The sequence below is a fragment of the Poeciliopsis prolifica genome, unplaced genomic scaffold (assembly GCF_027474105.1).
Source record: "Poeciliopsis prolifica strain line A6 unplaced genomic scaffold, Auburn_PproV2 SCAFFOLD011, whole genome shotgun sequence".
NCBI lineage: Eukaryota > Metazoa > Chordata > Actinopteri > Cyprinodontiformes > Poeciliidae > Poeciliopsis > Poeciliopsis prolifica.
This window is the reverse complement of record NW_026562386.1, coordinates 1680759-1697551: the sequence shown is the minus strand read 5'-3', so window position 1 is coordinate 1697551 and position 16793 is coordinate 1680759. Positions and strand designations below refer to the sequence as shown.

Here is a 16793-nt window from a genome sequence, read left to right as displayed (position 1 = left end):
TTATGGGGCTCTGGAGAACTTCTCTACACAAGAAGGAGGTAATTAAGTCATTTCATTCCAGTATTTTGTACCTGTAGCACATCTAAAAGCTGCAGGACAATGGCCCTTGAGGACTAGAGTTTGACACCCCTGTCCTAGAGTATGTGGGAGCCTTAAGGCTTCATCCACACAGAGACAATTTTAGGCGAAAACAGTTATTATTTTTATCATGTAGGCTTTATATCCACACGGCTTCACCGTCTTGGGAGACCAGACAATCATTTTTCAAATAGGAATCTGGAGTGGATGCATTTCATGACACTGGCTTCATGTTTCCAAATGGCTGTGTGAGCCACGTCTTTTTTTTTGTAAACACAAAACTTGGTGGTTGCCATTACTTTTTGGCCTAACTTAGTTATTCCATAATGACACGTGTTCACTCTTCACAAGCTAGTTCTGGTGTTCCTTCATCTGAGTACATAACATTAACTTGGGTGCTCAAAGTCTGGTTCAAGGTAAAAAAATAATCAATTTGACTGGAGATAAAAATAAAGTTGACCATGCCAAAATGTTGTGCAAACTTTTCATCCTGCTGCTTTGGCTTACTGTGTTGCCATCCCCCTAGCAAATTACTATTCAGAGACATTTTGACTAACAAGAGTTAGACTTTGCTTGGTTAGTAGCAATTTGGCAACTGCAAACATGCTGAGAACACATGAGTATCATAAGTTGGGAAATTTTAATCTTAACTGTGAGAGGATTATGGTTTGTCTTGTATAGATTTTCTGTTCCCCTTTACATTTTCCACTGTCATCTTCCCATCTCCTTCTTCCTCACTGTAGTGGTAATCTGTTGGAAAGGAGAACCAAAGTCACAGTGCATTAGTTTGGTGGTGGCTGGCGCTGCAGAGAGCCATTACTCTTCCTTGACAGTATCAAAGAGAGCAGCAGAGCTAGGCTGCGGCTAGCCCTTTACACTCTCCCTCACCATGCGCCACTCTGAGGAAATTGCCTTATACCTCAGCAGGCAGGAGGTGAAACGGCAGCGACACCCATGCATGTGTCACTTTCTGGGCTCAGGACTTGGGTGGGAGTGGGCTTTGGTGTCACACAAATACTGCCTGGGGACCAATGGTGGAGCAAATCCCAAGGGGAATAGAAGCCATGATGCAGTCAACACTGCATCATGGCTAGGATAGTATGTAATTGGTAATGATCATGTCGTTGTTCCTCATAGGTAACACTTAAAACACAATACTCATTAGCTGTTTGCTGAAGATGATATTAGGTGTATTTGTTGAAAGATTTTGAGTTTATTATCAGGGGAAAATGTTTGACTGTATTACTGAGTTAGCATTTGTAGTGCTGCTAAGGAGAACATTTTAAATTCACCATTTTTGTTAGCATTGCAGCTGCTCTGAAGCAAATATAAAATAGATGTTTTCTCTTAAGACTTGGAGAAATGTACAGTTCATACATAGAGAAATATTGGATTGTTTGTTGTTTGTTGAAAAATAACCTTTTTCCAGGGTTGGTGGTGGGGAGGGGGTAAGAAATTGTTGATACCATTTCAGCTTCTCCTGTATCTTACCACACCACACCCAGCATTCTGCGCAGATGTCTCGAGAGAACAAGTGTTTATTGCTATTATGAAGCAGGCTTTGTTGTGATTGTGTGAGCTCGCTGTCCCCTTCTCCTTGTTTCTTCTCGCCTTTCATTTTGTGCCGGGGTGTAGGAGGGTGGGGGGCTGAATTGGTGCAGCTAGTCTCCTCTGCGGCTGTGTGATTAGAATGGGAGGGAGGGAGAGTGCATCTCAGCAGGACTCTCTGTTTTATATTCATCAAAAGAGCTGCCTTTGATTTGCTCCCTCTTTGACGTGTGACAGTGTGGACTGCAGCACCACACTGCTGCGAAGGAAATCGTGCACTTACCACCCCCTCTTGTACACCACCCCAACCTTTTTTCCATTTTCTTTTTTCTGCTGGCCATGCCCCCTTCCACCATCTCTTTTAGTCTGGACCCCAGGCCAATGCACCGACTTATTAATTTCTTCATTATTATTGATATTGCTGCTCTCTGCAAATCATCAGACGCGCCAAGGTCATCTTTGCAGAGAATGTACCCAGTATTGTTACTCTCCCCCCACCCGTTTGAGACACAGATGGACTTATAAAATGGTGAGCTCACAAGTGCTCTGATTGTGGGACAGTAACAAAGACAATGTAATACACATAATCCAGAACAATCCAGCCTTGAATAAGCCCAAATGACGATGATGTGATTTTGCTAATGAAAGTTTCATTAAGTGACTTTGTCATCTGGATTGCAACGACTGAGTTTTTCTTATATTTTTGTCATTGCGCTTTTTATGCACCATTGTCATTTCTCTAACTACTTGATGGTTACAAAAACGGCTCAGCTTGTGACCTTGAGTGTTTTTGTCTTTGTGGGAAGGCATCTGTGATTTCCTCTGTGTTGACTCAGTAGCTCACCTAATAACCACAGTCAACTATCAGATCAGTCAATTCTGCCTACTCTTTGATAACTTATACTGCAATCACATACACATTCATACGAACACCTTCACTGTGCTATTCAAACACAGTTCCATTTTCACTTTGCTGGGCCGTCACAAGTGTACACAAAGGCACATTGCTATATTTGCACAGGACTGCTCTGTGCCAAGAGAGAGCAAGATGGTTATTAACAACATGAATTATTTAAGAAATTTCCAAGTCTGCAAAAACTGGTTATAAGAGGGAAGATAGAGACTAGGCTGCTTAATTCTTTATCTTTGTTCTGGTGTCGCTGCATTTGTAAAAATCCTGACCTGTTTTCCAGTTTCTAATTTTAGTGATTCAAAAATCAAAAGTTTTACTTCTGCATATTTCTTTTCCAAATAATTTTCGGCGTTCATTTAATTTTGTTCAGGGTCAAGCGTGTGTGTGGTGAGGGAAGGGGGGGGACAAGAAGCCTTGATTAGCAAGAGATAGGACATACTCAGGACAGTTCCATTTATAAATACAATTTTTAAGAAAAAACATTTAAAATTGTAATAAAAGCAAACCCACAGATTGTTAACTGTCATTGCAGATTTAATTTTCATACCTAAAATATACTTGTATAGAAATATGCAGAGTTGATAATCATAATTGTGCAGAAGAAAAATATTTTTTTGTTGCTTTTGAAATGGACAAACAAGTGATTTACCAAACAAAATACCTCCAAGGTTTAATCCGCAACCAGAACATTACTTAGTCATTTTCAATTTTGGTCATACAACAGCTATTTTCAGTTCTTTACTCCCTAACCACTTCACAAAACTAAAGGGCATCAATGCCTCAGCTGCAAAGAGGCTAAAAGTTTGTCGAGGACTTCATCCTCATTTGTCCTTTTCCGTTTGTGCTTTTTTTCCTCACAAACTGATTAGTCAACTTTTTTCAGGTGTCTTTTTGCTGCATAATCTGCTTTTTTCTTGGATTGACAGGATTTTTCTTGGCTGAAGGCACAACTAAAATTCACAACAGGAACCAGACAGCTTTCACTATCTAGATTTGGTTTTTGCTCTTAATTTAGTAAATCTTGCTCTTTAGAATAAGATTTTACAGTCTAATATGTGCTGCATTATCATAAAACTAATGTGTGTTTTATAATAATTAAAAACATATTAGACTGCAAAGACATTTTCTTCCAAAACATATCAGAAATAAAACCTGTTCACCTGAACAGGTGGAGTGTTCAGTACCTCACATCAGTATATAAAATTGTTTCAGTCTTTGCCTTCATTTTAAATTGTTGCTTTTTGACAAGTTCGTCTCAGACAGTCAGTGTTGTGGTCACTCTTGAAAGGTTCTGTTGAGTTGCTAAACACCAAAAAGCTGAAAAAAGTGAGAAGGCATCTCAATAATAGCTAGCCACTGTGCATGAGTAATGACAGGTTGTGTGGGCCATTGGACCTTTTGACATGGGTGCATCAGTTTGATTTTGTTGTCAGCTGAGATGGAGTTTGATGCTGCACTCTCCTCATGTGATTGCTCTCCTAGGCAGATGAAACCAAACTGTTCAAGGTGAACATTGTGTAGGCCCTGTCTACATGCATGCATCTTATCACTGTCTCCCTAATGGTCCTTCACTTAGCTTAGAGGCATTTTCTCCAGCACTCAAGCCAGCATCACCCTCTGTCACTTCAAATGTTCACTTGCCCCAGTAAGCAGACACAGGCGTTCAGCTCTTTCTCTTCTGTGCCACTTCACAGAAAGGGTCTGTGAGGGAGACAAGAGTAGATGAGAGGAAAAGAAAATGAAGAGAAAGAAGAGTGTTAAAGAATACACCACTGCACTTTGTGTCAAAAAAGGCACATCTAGACCCCTTGTAATCTCTGAAGCCATGGTGTGGTGTGTCAGTGTTAAGTTGATACCAAGCTTTGGGGTGCTTTCTGTGGACTAGTATATCTGAAACTACACTGTAGCACTTAAACTCCGTAATCCTTCTCAAAAGGACAGCTAAGTGTCTGTGCGATCAAAATTCAGTGCTCTTTTTTTCTAAACCAAGTATTTTTTGCCTCTTTTCCTCATTCCTCCGATTCTCTTGTGTTGTTAGTCTGCTCTCTGGACCCAGAAGACACCCTGAAACCTTTGGGTGGTTTCAGCATTATCCCTTCTTTCAGACTCACTGTTCTAACACCTGCTGTCATACTGTTTAGATCCATTAATATGCACAAAAAAGCTTTTTCGTTGACCTTCACATGACTATTCAATCAGGTTTTTTTTTTTTTTAATAAACCATCATTCTATAAAGTAGCTTTAAACCATTTGTTGGAAATTGTTGCCACTCGGGTTATAATGATTCACTGAGTGATTCGAGTACCTCTATTATTTTAATTCCTCAAGGAAAATGATCTACTTTGAAGCTTCATTAAATTATGTTTTATTACTTACCAGCATTTGTTCCAGCTGGATAATTATTTGTGTCTTGCAACGCTCTTGCTTCCTCCAATGAGTTGTTGACAAATACTATGTGTAATTGGCACAAGATAGCGTGACAAAGTGTCCTCTTTTTCCTGGACATGTCTGGGTTTTCGTCATTTTACGGGGGACTCATAGGCATTCTTAAATTGTCTGGCACGATGCATGGAATGCAACAACATCCCTGAGCTGCTGCCTAGTGGCTAGTTTGGAGCGAACGGCAGCAAATACGCGGTGGGTATATTTATTGTATGCAACCTCAGACACCTGTATATATTGGATGGATTTTACTGAAATATGTGAATTTCCCTCTGGCATTAATAAAGTATTTTCATCTATTCAAATTCAAATTTAGGCCGACATTGATATCCAATATAAATACTGCTGTTATGTTATCAATTTACCAAAATGTTATTTTATTAAACTATTTTATTCAGTTTATTAAAGGTCAGAATAATCTATATCTTACTCGATTACTAAAATAATCTAAGTTAAAATATAAAGAGGAAGATAATCGATGTTACATTGACTAGGTTTCCTTCTAAGAGCATAATCTAATTTATAAAATTTCTGCATTACAAAAGTCAAAGCATCAATCACATCAAGGATTTATCTTCTCACCACTCTGTTTTTCTTGTTGCTGAAGTCAAGAGGATTTTATAGGGCTCTTGACACAACTTAGCCTTGACAACTGACCCTCTTTGTTCTCTCAGAAAATGATGCCAAATTCAATAGGAGGCAGTAAATAAGAAAATGCTTTACAGTCTGCAGACTCTTCTCTGTTAGAACATTTTTTTTTTTCACACAAGCTTGTTTTTTTAGGATAGTAATGTAAAATTCAGTATTTGGTTTAAAGTTGGGGCATACTCACGAAAACCTTGATTACAAATTCATAACATTGGAGATTTAATCTTACCACTGATATCTACCCAATGGAAGCACTTAGATCAGCAGAACGGAGAAAATCACAGGAAATAAAGCTCTTCTTTTGCTTTCAGACACCTGTTCCCTCATCCAAGTGGCTTTGCCAGAGCCTCCTCCAAGCAATTACTTGCTAGTGGTCAGCATTTGGCCTATCTGTGTGGATTAACAGTGAGAATGCTGACCAGGGAGCCGGTCAGTCGTGAGGCTGTCACACCTCAGTGAGTGGGCTGTGGGCTTGACTATAGGCACATAAGGGCTGTCTTGAGGGACAGGGAATTAGAGAGGTCAGGTAAATTCAGTTGAAGAAGCATTTGGTCTTATTCCTATATCCAACTGCTCCTCCTATCTGTGTCTGCCACACCAATAACTAGCAACAGAGGTGAAGGTTTTGAAATGAACCTCTGCATAATGGAGATAAACTGAAGTCACAGGTCATAAAGAGCGATAACAGCACATCCTTAGCAGGGAAGTTTCATACATCATCTCGACAACTTAAAGCAGAGGTTAGTTTGAAATAGGCCAAACTATGATTACGTGGGACAGAATGTGTTTGTTCATGTGTGACTGCAATATAATGTTTTTTCTGTGTGCATGTGCATGATTATGTGTGTGATAAAAATGGTGACCTCAGAGTTGCATGGGTGTGAATGTGAGTGGAGACTTTAAGTGATATTGGTGTGGGCCAGTGTTCGTCTGTTCAGGCGCCAAAACGTGATTGTGTTTTGATTAGGTCTCAGTGGTGTGCCTAGACCTGGCCTTGTTGAGATTCCTGCCACTCCCAAATCACCATCTCTTTCCCAATTTGACAGCTGATGGGATCTTAGATGGACTGTACATGTGTGAATTGCCAGCAATATACATAACCTAATTTTTCGTCTCTATTTTCCACCTTTTTCCCTCCTCCTAGCTTATATTGCAGCCGTCCACCTCTTTTATCTGCAGTCATTTCTCTTTTTTCTTTGTTTACTTATATATACTTCTCATGTAAGTCATGCGGTACATATACCTGTCAATGCTTTTTCGTTTTACTTCTCTGTAGTTCTATGCAGTAACTGGTCGGTTAAAAAAAATTCTGACACAGAACTATCAAAATAAACAATTATTAGGAACATCATGTTTCTAAAATTTTGCTAAGCTGTCAGTGGTTCAAGGACAAATTTAACTTGAAAGGAAACAGTCATTCAAGAAAACTAACTGCTGTCTTGATGATAAGTCCATTAATACAGAATGCATGGTTTGGTTGTCATGTTCTGTCTTTTTTTCCAAATATAATGGGCATGAAAATGGCAAAGAAATAGTGAAAGGTGGGGTACAAAGTTTAAAGGGAAAGTAGATGAGAGAAAGAAGCATAGAGAAATACCAGACAACACCATAGAAGCCTGCTTCTATGGTCACCTAGAAAAACAAGAACCAAGAAACTACAGCAAAAACCAACCCTTATTATATAATAACAATTATAACAGAATTGAAAATTACACAGTAAAAGGTAATATAAGATGTACTTGGTGGCAACCACAACCCAGTTTATCTGGAAACACCTGAACCTAAACACGTGTGTATTTGTGTGTGGATGCGTGTGCTGGCTTGTGTATATAAAGTCTCTCCATAAAAATGTTTCGCGTTCATTCTCAGTTTTAATTTGACCCCAGTTTCAGTTTTCAACACAGCGTGAACTTTGAACTTGACTATGTTTTGGTCTTTTTTACATAGTTGACTGCAATGATATCCTTATTTGTCTAACACTACCTTATTATCTCTGCTGATGGCTATACAAGTTTAGAAATGTTATATAAGTCACATAATTGCAAGCTCTTTTAAAGGTATGTAAATGATACTAATTGCTGTGATTACAATAAAGCATGAGGGAAAATTGTCTCTCCATATAGCAGTTATAACGATAAACTCTGATTGCTTTGGTCTGTCTTAAATTATGCAGTCCAGCTCTTTACTCATGACTGGTGGATGGATGCTAACTATACTGAAATATAAAGTCATTCATGTTTTTTTTTTTTTTTTTTTTTAAGTTTCATGATGTGAGTTTTAGCTGGACCAAAATGCATGCAGAAGTTGAGGATGATCATGGTGAAGGTTTTTAGTTCAACTTTATATTGTGCAAATTCACAACAGATCTCCAGGCACTTTAGTAAAATCATTTCAATTCATTCACACACATTCCAGTAGGTCCTAGTTTTCAAACAGTACAGTTAGTAGTTAATCATTCAAAGTAGTTTAAAATGTTGGTGTCAAAGGAAGTCCAGATTGCTTTGAGTCTTAAATAAAAGACACCAGAAGCATACACGTCTGGGGGCCTGAACAGAAAAACATAGTGGAATGACAGGAAAACAGATTATGTAAGGGAAGGAACCAGCAAAGGACAATTAAAAACCACTGAGTTTATGAGCTTAAATACTGAGGGATGAGTCTGGAATGACACTAGATACAGGTGAGGAAAATCAGGTGTTTGAAAATAACTGTGAGAGGGGGCAGCCATTTGTGTTTATATAAAATCGCTTTATTAGTAAAGTGATAAAACAGTTAACTGTCCTGTTTAAATGTATATCAAATATACTTTATACTTTTTGTGATTGTAATTAGAATATCAGTTTTATTCTTTGTTTGTAATGATAAGGATGTATGAGAAGATTGCAGTAACGTACCTTGGCAGTAAATTGCTTCAGTATTAAATACACATCTTCACTTTCGTCTTAAAACAGTATACCATTTTGAGATGCCGTAAAATGTTTACGATCCTGTGGTTGACTCCAGCAGCACTTTTGGACATGAATATTATTGTCCTTACAATTCTAATCTATCTTCCTAGACACTAAATCAAAGCTCTGACTGTTTATGCTTTCATGTCTGACAGAGCAACACTCCAAAAGATCTCTGAAGAAATATAATTATCATAAGCTGGCTAAATAGTGTCCTTGTTATTCTTGTGTTTCAGATGCAATGCTGCTAATCAATTATATTCAATTCATACCAAATTAAAATAATTATTATGCAGTGGTACTTTAAGAACCAAACAAGTCCAAGCCATATCATTCGAATACAGTTTTATCTAAGGTAGTCATCCAATTAATTTCCAGGGTCGTAACACTGAGAAGAGTCTGTCCTTCACAACAGATCCAAATCTTTATCTACTGCTAACAATACAATTAAAGTACACAAGTGTCCAATATGCCTACATTAGACATGCCACTTCATTGGTCATGTAACTGATTGTGGAAGGCTGCTATTACAGAGGCTATAATTAAAAATCTGGTTAGAATTCGCCCCTGTGTGACTTGGGAAAACACCACACTGGTCAGTTATTGGGTGTTTGTGCCAATTTGGTATCCTCAAACTTGAAGCTGACATTTAGTTCAACTTTAATTACCAGGACGAACTTGGTAGTAAATGAGGTGGCAGTGGAGGAGATAAGGAAAAGTGGAGGGAAAAGTTGGAAAAATTGGGTGAAGGGGAGAGCTGAGAGAAGCTGAGTGGTGATCCATTAAAGAATGCATTAAGCAATTAAAGTTAGGGAGCAGCAGAATGAAGTGACTTAGCGATTCTTCCCTACATTTATAACAGGTAATGGTGACTGTTGGATTTAAGCAGGGAAGAGGAGTAAGCAGCATCAATGTGCTGCGTTAGCCTGCTGTTTTGACAGTTTATGCAATCTGGTTAGTAGGCATCATAGTCTACTAATTACATATGTCGAAATAAAACACATCACATGTTCAGTGCTTTGTTATGATAAGATAATTATATCCATCCCCGAGGTGATTAAGTCTAATACGATTCACCTGCATCATATTTTCTTTTGTAAAGCCTGTACTGAAAATGGCTCTGCCCCTGACATGCATTTACATATTCACACAATCTGCACACTTATGCTCAAATAATTATGTATACATCAATATTTGATGAACAACAAAAACGTTTGGACCCCGTCGCATTTTAAGATCGAGCCATGGGATTATGGTAACGGTGTTCACAAAACCTCATCTATGATTCATTTATTACAAGAACCCAAGCCACAGCTGTTTTGCTCCTCAGAGCTTTGTCAGGGTTTGCATCCTGGAGATAGCTTGTAAAAGAGATAATCTAGTGTACAGAGTGTCCGAATGGACAGATTGGAAAGTAAATAGATGGTATGATGACATAGAAATGTAACCTTTTTCAGTGTTCTATTTGAAGCTGTTTTCTCTCCCCTTGTTTTGTTTTTGTTCCTTTCAGTCCTTCTCTCCCTCCCTTTACTGCAGGTTTTCTCAGCTCTCATTAATGCTAATTTATGCAGTCAGGCTGGCACAAAACTAGCAGGGAGGGTCTTCTCCCTTGATTACCAGCAGTGAGAACAGTGAGGTGGTGGTGTTGGGGGAGCAAAGGAGCGTGCTGTTGGAAGCTGGGGTAAGGGGTGACCTGGACAGACACCTCATTTAATTTAATACATTGGAGCATGCAGCAGCGGGGGAGTTGAGGCGAGGGAGGGAGATAATCAAGAAGCTGGGCCCTTATAAATGTGCTCTGAGATGACATGGAAGAGATTGGATTTGGAAACGAAGAGCAAAGAAGAGCAAACCCAAGCGGAACACAATTGATTGATTCCATTCAAGTGATGGCACCCACTGATGAGGAATGAGTTTTTATTTTTTTATGTTTTCCTGAGGGAGGAGGATCTGATGAGCTTTTTTACAATTTCAACATAAGTATTTTTATGGCCTATCCCTTTTTCAGCACACTCTACCCTACAGTGTAGTTGCATAAATAAATGTTTGCCATAAATCCCTGTGATGCAGAAAAACATTTTTCAAATAGTGTGTTCTTGTAGAATTAGTCACTGTTTCTTAGATTTCTTAAACATGTACAAACATAGACAAATGTCTGATGCAATAAATACAATCCATATCTAAAATAGTGAAAGTAGTTGTTTTCACACAAGACTTGGTTTGACTGGGACAAAAGTTGCAACATTTGTCACATTTTCAACTAGTGCAGTTTGCTTTCACACTGCAACATGTCAAACCAACTAAATCCTTTGAAAAGTCTGTTCTCCCGCCTCGCCTGTGGTGGTGCTGTGGTGGTGCTGCACCAAGAACCATTGAAGGAAATGACATGAAAACCTCTGAAGAAGAAATGAGGGCAACTTGCTTCTTCACAAAATGTAAACAAAAATGGCATAAGATGGCATGAGCCATTTTTCCCAGTATTGTTAGACAAACATTTTTTTAGTTTCATTTAACAAGAATTCGCTGCACTATACTTCTCGTCTTGCTTTTTTATAGTGGTTCCACTTAGCAGTCACATATGCATTCAATCCATGTGAGCGTTCACTTCAACTTATAGGTTGAAACCACAGTTTGCTTTTGTGGTCCACATCAGAAATCAATTGCACATTCACACCTTCCCAAATAAACCAAATTTTCTAGACAAACAAACACTCTTATTATCTCATTGCATCCTAAAATTGGGAATTCTTCCTGAATATAACAGATAACATGCATTCAAAATTTCAAATACAATTGAAGCGTTGTTTCATTGTTGTTATGAATAATGAGGACTATAGTACACTATGTCTTTTCCATGTCTTCCTCCCAACAGCCATTTTAGCTCTACAAAAAGGCACATAGCTGTAATTTAGGTGGTTCCATAGCAACAGAGCACAGACTAGTTTGTTTTTAAGCAGCCAGAAAACAAACACAGACCTTGCATCATTACATCACCTAAAATAGCTCTTCCACTAAAAGTTTGATTCTCACTTTTTGTGTTCTGAATTTCTTCCCAGAATAGCATTACAGAACGACAGATAATTACCATAGTTCAGTGTTTACCTTTTACTTCTTGAAAGTTAATGTTTTATTGTCACACAGTTAGAAGTGGTTGGCGACACAGCTTGGCATCAGGAATATGAGAAATACAGAGCTTGTTTTATTTTAGTAGATAATTTGCGTTTTTATTCATGCTCATTATGGTGCATTTCATCAGAATTTCATGCTGGCATGGAGACTCTTTAAAGTAAATTAATACCTTAGCTTCCTCTGAAGATGAGCAGTCTCATCCTGAGGCTAGAGCAACAACACTCTGTTGTAAGTGGAGTGTAGGAACACCATCCGCTCATCCTGCCCATCCATACTGTGACCAATGGCAGGAAATCAGACGGTTGCCATGACAAGCAGATTATGAAATCCTTCTGTCTAGATGACTTAGACCCGTCTCTGCTTCTTAATCATTAAATGTGATTAAAACAAACAAACTAAGCATTATTAGATTAATCAGACATGAACTTGTTGCTGATCATGTTTTTCTCTTAAATGAAATGCTGCTTGAAATTAACATGACTTTCACTAATTAAATTTTGCATTGCCCTGAGAAACACCAGACAGCTCTTATTTGCCTGGAGACAGTTTTGAGATCCTTGTCAAGGCCATGAGATCAAATGTCTGAGCAAAGCAAACATTTCTGTTCTTCTGCAAAGTTCACAGGACTTGACTGAGTTGCCTGCACTGCACTGCTTAAGCAGTAGATTATTGTTGGCGAGACCTTAAGAGAATTGTTGCCTTAGTAAAAATGTAAAAATGCAGAACTACATTAGGACAATATAAAGAAAAATAATCAAACTAAGTACTTATGAAAGTTTTTAAATGGTCACTTTAAAGAGACACTTAACTATTCTAAATCCAAACATATTCACTAGAAAGCTGTTGTGATCTTGGATTAAAGAGGGTTAACGTTTGCATGAATAGCAAGTGTGTGTTTTTGTGAGTGGCAGCGGGTTCTACATTGTTGTCAAAAATAATCCTGTCAGCATAATCCTTCTCTGTGAGTCATTAATTACATTTAAAATTGGATGCAATCTGGCTGATTCAGGCCTTTCTTTTCAGCCCTTCTCACCTTTTGCTACACAAAGACTTTGTTGCTTCAAGGGCTAAATGCTTGGCCAAAGGATTCTGTCTGATTTACATTTAAATGTATATTGCTTTTTGATTGCTTGAACACATACTGTACCACTATAGTGTGCCATCTTCAGATTAATGCTTCTATATGAATGATGATTATTATAGAATACATACCATATTGGATGAAATATTGTGAAAAAGTTCAATATTTTTTTGCTCTTCACCTCCGAAAATGATACTATATTAGGGACTGGTGAAATTAAATAGTTCAGCCTTTGTTGTAATTTTGTTGACTATGTCCTCCTGATAATGAAAGCTTAAATATCAGGTTTCTGTAAAGTATTTCAATTTATTTCTGTTTTCAATACTTAAACGAGCCTCCTTTTGCATGACTTACTGCAAAATGAAGTAATGGAGACATTCAACCTGTGGCATTGCTGAAATGTAATGGAAGCCCAAGTTACTTTAATAGCAGCGTTCAGGTTTATCTGCATTATTGGGCCGATTAGCTTTAATTTTCATCCTAACAATAACCCACTTATCTTTTCTATGAGGTTCAGGTCTGGCCAGTTTTGTTGCCCAACCATGCACAGTAACACCAACTGAACTAGTTTTTGATACCCTTGGCAGTGTGGGCAGGTGTCCGCTGGAAAATGAAACCAGAATTTCAGTAAAACTTGTTGGCAGAGGAACGCATGAAGTGCTCTACTTCTTCTTGGTAGATGGATGCCTTGACTGTGGACTTCAGAAAACACAGTGGACCAAACACCAGTGGATGACAGTGCACCCAAAACATTTCTGACTGTGAAAGCTTCACAAAAATATGGATTCTGTGCTTCTTTGCTCTTTATCCACTAAGCGATCCTAATATGTCAATGAAATGCAAATTTTCCTTTCGTCTTAAACGTGAACAGGACCACAGAGCAACAGTCTAGTCTCTTTCTTTCCTTAGCTTTGTAGCTCGTATGTAGGATTTGCCAGCTGACCTCAGTCTCAGTCTACTTCTTGTAAATCTACCTTCATCAAATTCTTGGACTGTATTTTTCTGACGATCCTCTCAAGGCTGTGCGCCACACTACCACACTTTTTCTTTTCATAAACGTTCTCTATATATGTTTGGGCACTGCACTCTGTAAACATCCTGCTTTTGTATCAGGGGTGTTTGGGTACTTGCCCTTCTTGTGCAGGTTGTTGACGACTGTCTTATTGGCCACCTGTCCAGTTAGAAGTCTCCCCAATGTTTGAGTAGCCTACTAACCCAGACTGAGAGATTACTTAGAGGCATAGGACTTTTTTTTTAGTTGTTTTGAGTTAATTAGCTCATTAGAATTCAACTTTTCACAATTCCCAAATTTCCGCTGTTCTTTTTTTTCTTCAATTGTCTGTGCAGCTGTACTTTTTGTATTAATTTAGCTGAAGTGCATTTATATATATATGTGTGTGTGTGTGCGCGTGCGTGCGTGTGTGTGTGTGTACTCACAACAAATTTACATATCTTCACCTTCCCAAAATAATGGCCTAATTATTTTTTTTTTTTTTGTCGAGGCAATCTTTTGCAAATAAAAGTGGATCTTTATTTTATTTATTTATTTATTTTTGCAAAGATCAGTTTTGCCAAATAAAAGCCAATGTTTTATGAAGTTGATGTTATGCATTGTTCAGTGCATTGTTCCTCTTTTATTACTCTATTGACAATACAATATTAATTGCCAGAAACATTTTTGCGATCATTCTTATAGCCTTTATCCTAAACTGCATTTGTTGTTCAATAATATGATTTATAACATTGAGATAAACTCTTCTCAACAAACAAATGCAATTCTGCAGAGAGTTTTCTGCATCATTCAATTTGTATATACCCATTTATAATGTGGTGCTTTTTAATCCTTATCCAGTTTTGCCCTCTCTCACATATGCCTCTGTTCTTTGTGAAGATCTTCTGTCCCTTTTTTGTGTTTGATGGCAGGAGGCAACTTGCCATGCATTTCACGTTGAATTCTGAGTATGTTGCTATGGTGGTTGCTAGGGATTTAGCTAAGAGTGACGTGAAAGTCCAAATATTAAAGGTGTCCTTCTGATGCAGAGGCCATTAAAGCTGTGCAGAATGAGCAATCGCCTCAGAGAGACTTTTTTTATGCCCTTTTTTATTATCTTGCCTATCGCTTTTGAAGCAGCAGAATTGGTTTTCAAAACACAAGAAAGGATTACATGAAAAAAGAAAGCTTTGGGAAAAATAGTAACATTGCCTGTGTATATCCATGTTTTTTACATTTGACATTTAGGCACCTTTTATTTATTTATTTTTTACATTTTTTAGGCACCTTTCTTTCTACCATAGAAAAACAAAATCAATAATTTACCCACTAGTATTATCACATAAAAGCATGCCTTTGACTTGAACATGATTTAGTGAAATTTTGTTCAAATTTTAACTAAAGAAATAATTTCTTAATCCCAAATATAAATTGAATGTTACTGCATCCCTCACTAAGTTTCTTCAGAGTCTCCTGTACAATCACTCTGAAGAAGACTCTGACTGAAGACATTTTTTGTTTTATTGTCTGGTAAAGAGCAGATTCAGGGTTGTCAATTAAGTTATTCATCTTATGAGATGTGCTTCTTTGCACAATTTACTCTGGAGGTTTCATAGCAGAGCATCAAAGAGATCCACCCTTTTTAATAAATGTGTTCAACTTAGTCAAATTTCTTGCTTTGCTGCTGCTACCCTAGCAAATCACGGCAGAAGATATTGCAGTCTCCATATTAGATATTAGAAAGTATCCAACATTTTCTTTAGACATATTTGACATATTTTCTTCCTGATGTCAGTTTTAAAGCTACACCACACACATACTTGAAGTAGAAAAATATTTCAATGACATTACTTTTACCAATATTATATTTGAAGTCACCTTGGCCTAACCTTATTAATTAGCTTATGTACTAATTTCGACATTGCTGTTCCAATCCAAGAGGTGGCGCTCACCTATTTGTTTTTTTGTAACTTGAAAAAATAGGTAACTTTGATTGTTACCTACTTGTTTAGGTAAAACAATAGGTAACAAAAAATAATACCAAAATGGTTTATTTTGGTATTATTACTTAAGCTAAACAAGCTAAACAAAATCTATAGGCATAATTTTTGCATGTTGAGACTTCATGTATTGTTAGCATTTGTCTTTATTTGTTTCTCATTATTCTGAACACTGAATTATGAACCGCCGTTCAAAGTATCAAGAGTAACTGTTTGCTTTCCATAATATATTTTGATTGGATGTTTGAATTCTTCTAAGTGCCTTTCTGCTTGTGTGTGACTGCTCAATATGATGGTTTATCAAGCCTGTAGCAATCGATAGCTGCCTAAATGATGATATCCATTGCCTAAATCAGGGCCTGAGGAGAAAAAGACCATCTCTGCCCTTCCTCCTGCTTCCTCTGTTTCAGTCCACAGTTGTAGCAGCTGTCACACAACCTGAGGCAGGCTAGTTAGCCCCCAGAAAAGAGTCTGAACGCCTGATCAATAATTTTAGTCCGTCTGCTTAATTGCTCATTGGTCAACAATGGCGCCAGACAATATGTAAGTGATGTTCCCCCGGGTGATCGACTTCAGCTCCATTTCCACCCACTGCCCTCCTAGTGTTGGGCTCACAGCCTATTCCTGCCCATTCTCTCTTCTCCTGCATTCTCGCTTATGTTTGTCCATGTTCGCAATGGAGAAATTCTGACCTGATCAGCTTTTTGTCAGCCATCCCCAAGGAATGACACCATCCAGAAATCAGCAGAGACTTCTTTCGAACCAGGCCCGTTACTCAATGGCCGCTCAGGTAAATATCCGGGTTTAATGATGAACAGAAGTATTAGCCAGCTACTTCAGCCTGCCATTTCAGGGAGCTGCGGGAAATTAGCAAGACTTGTAAGTTTTCTGAACGGCTTATTGTTTGATCTAATGCAGACACACTTTATGAGGATAGCACGGTATTGATTTTGTTCATTGTGAATTATGTGAATAGATAAAAGCGTGAGTGTGCATATATATTAGATAATTATAC

At 37.9% G+C, this 16793-nt stretch overlaps 1 protein-coding gene across 10 annotated transcripts in view; it reads left to right on the top strand.

Annotated features, from left to right (window-relative positions):
* LOC129364001 (uncharacterized) overlaps nt 1-16793 on the top strand; it is a 112614-nt gene that overhangs the window by 43058 nt on the left and 52763 nt on the right. The window contains exon 1 of one of the 10 annotated variants that reach the window (XM_055036353.1): nt 16423-16568. The exons of the other annotated variants lie outside the window; for them this stretch is intronic. The gene's annotated coding sequence lies outside the window, so the exon portion shown is untranslated. Of the gene's footprint in view, nt 1-16422; nt 16569-16793 lie in introns of those variants that run through there. 10 annotated transcript variants of the gene reach the window in all.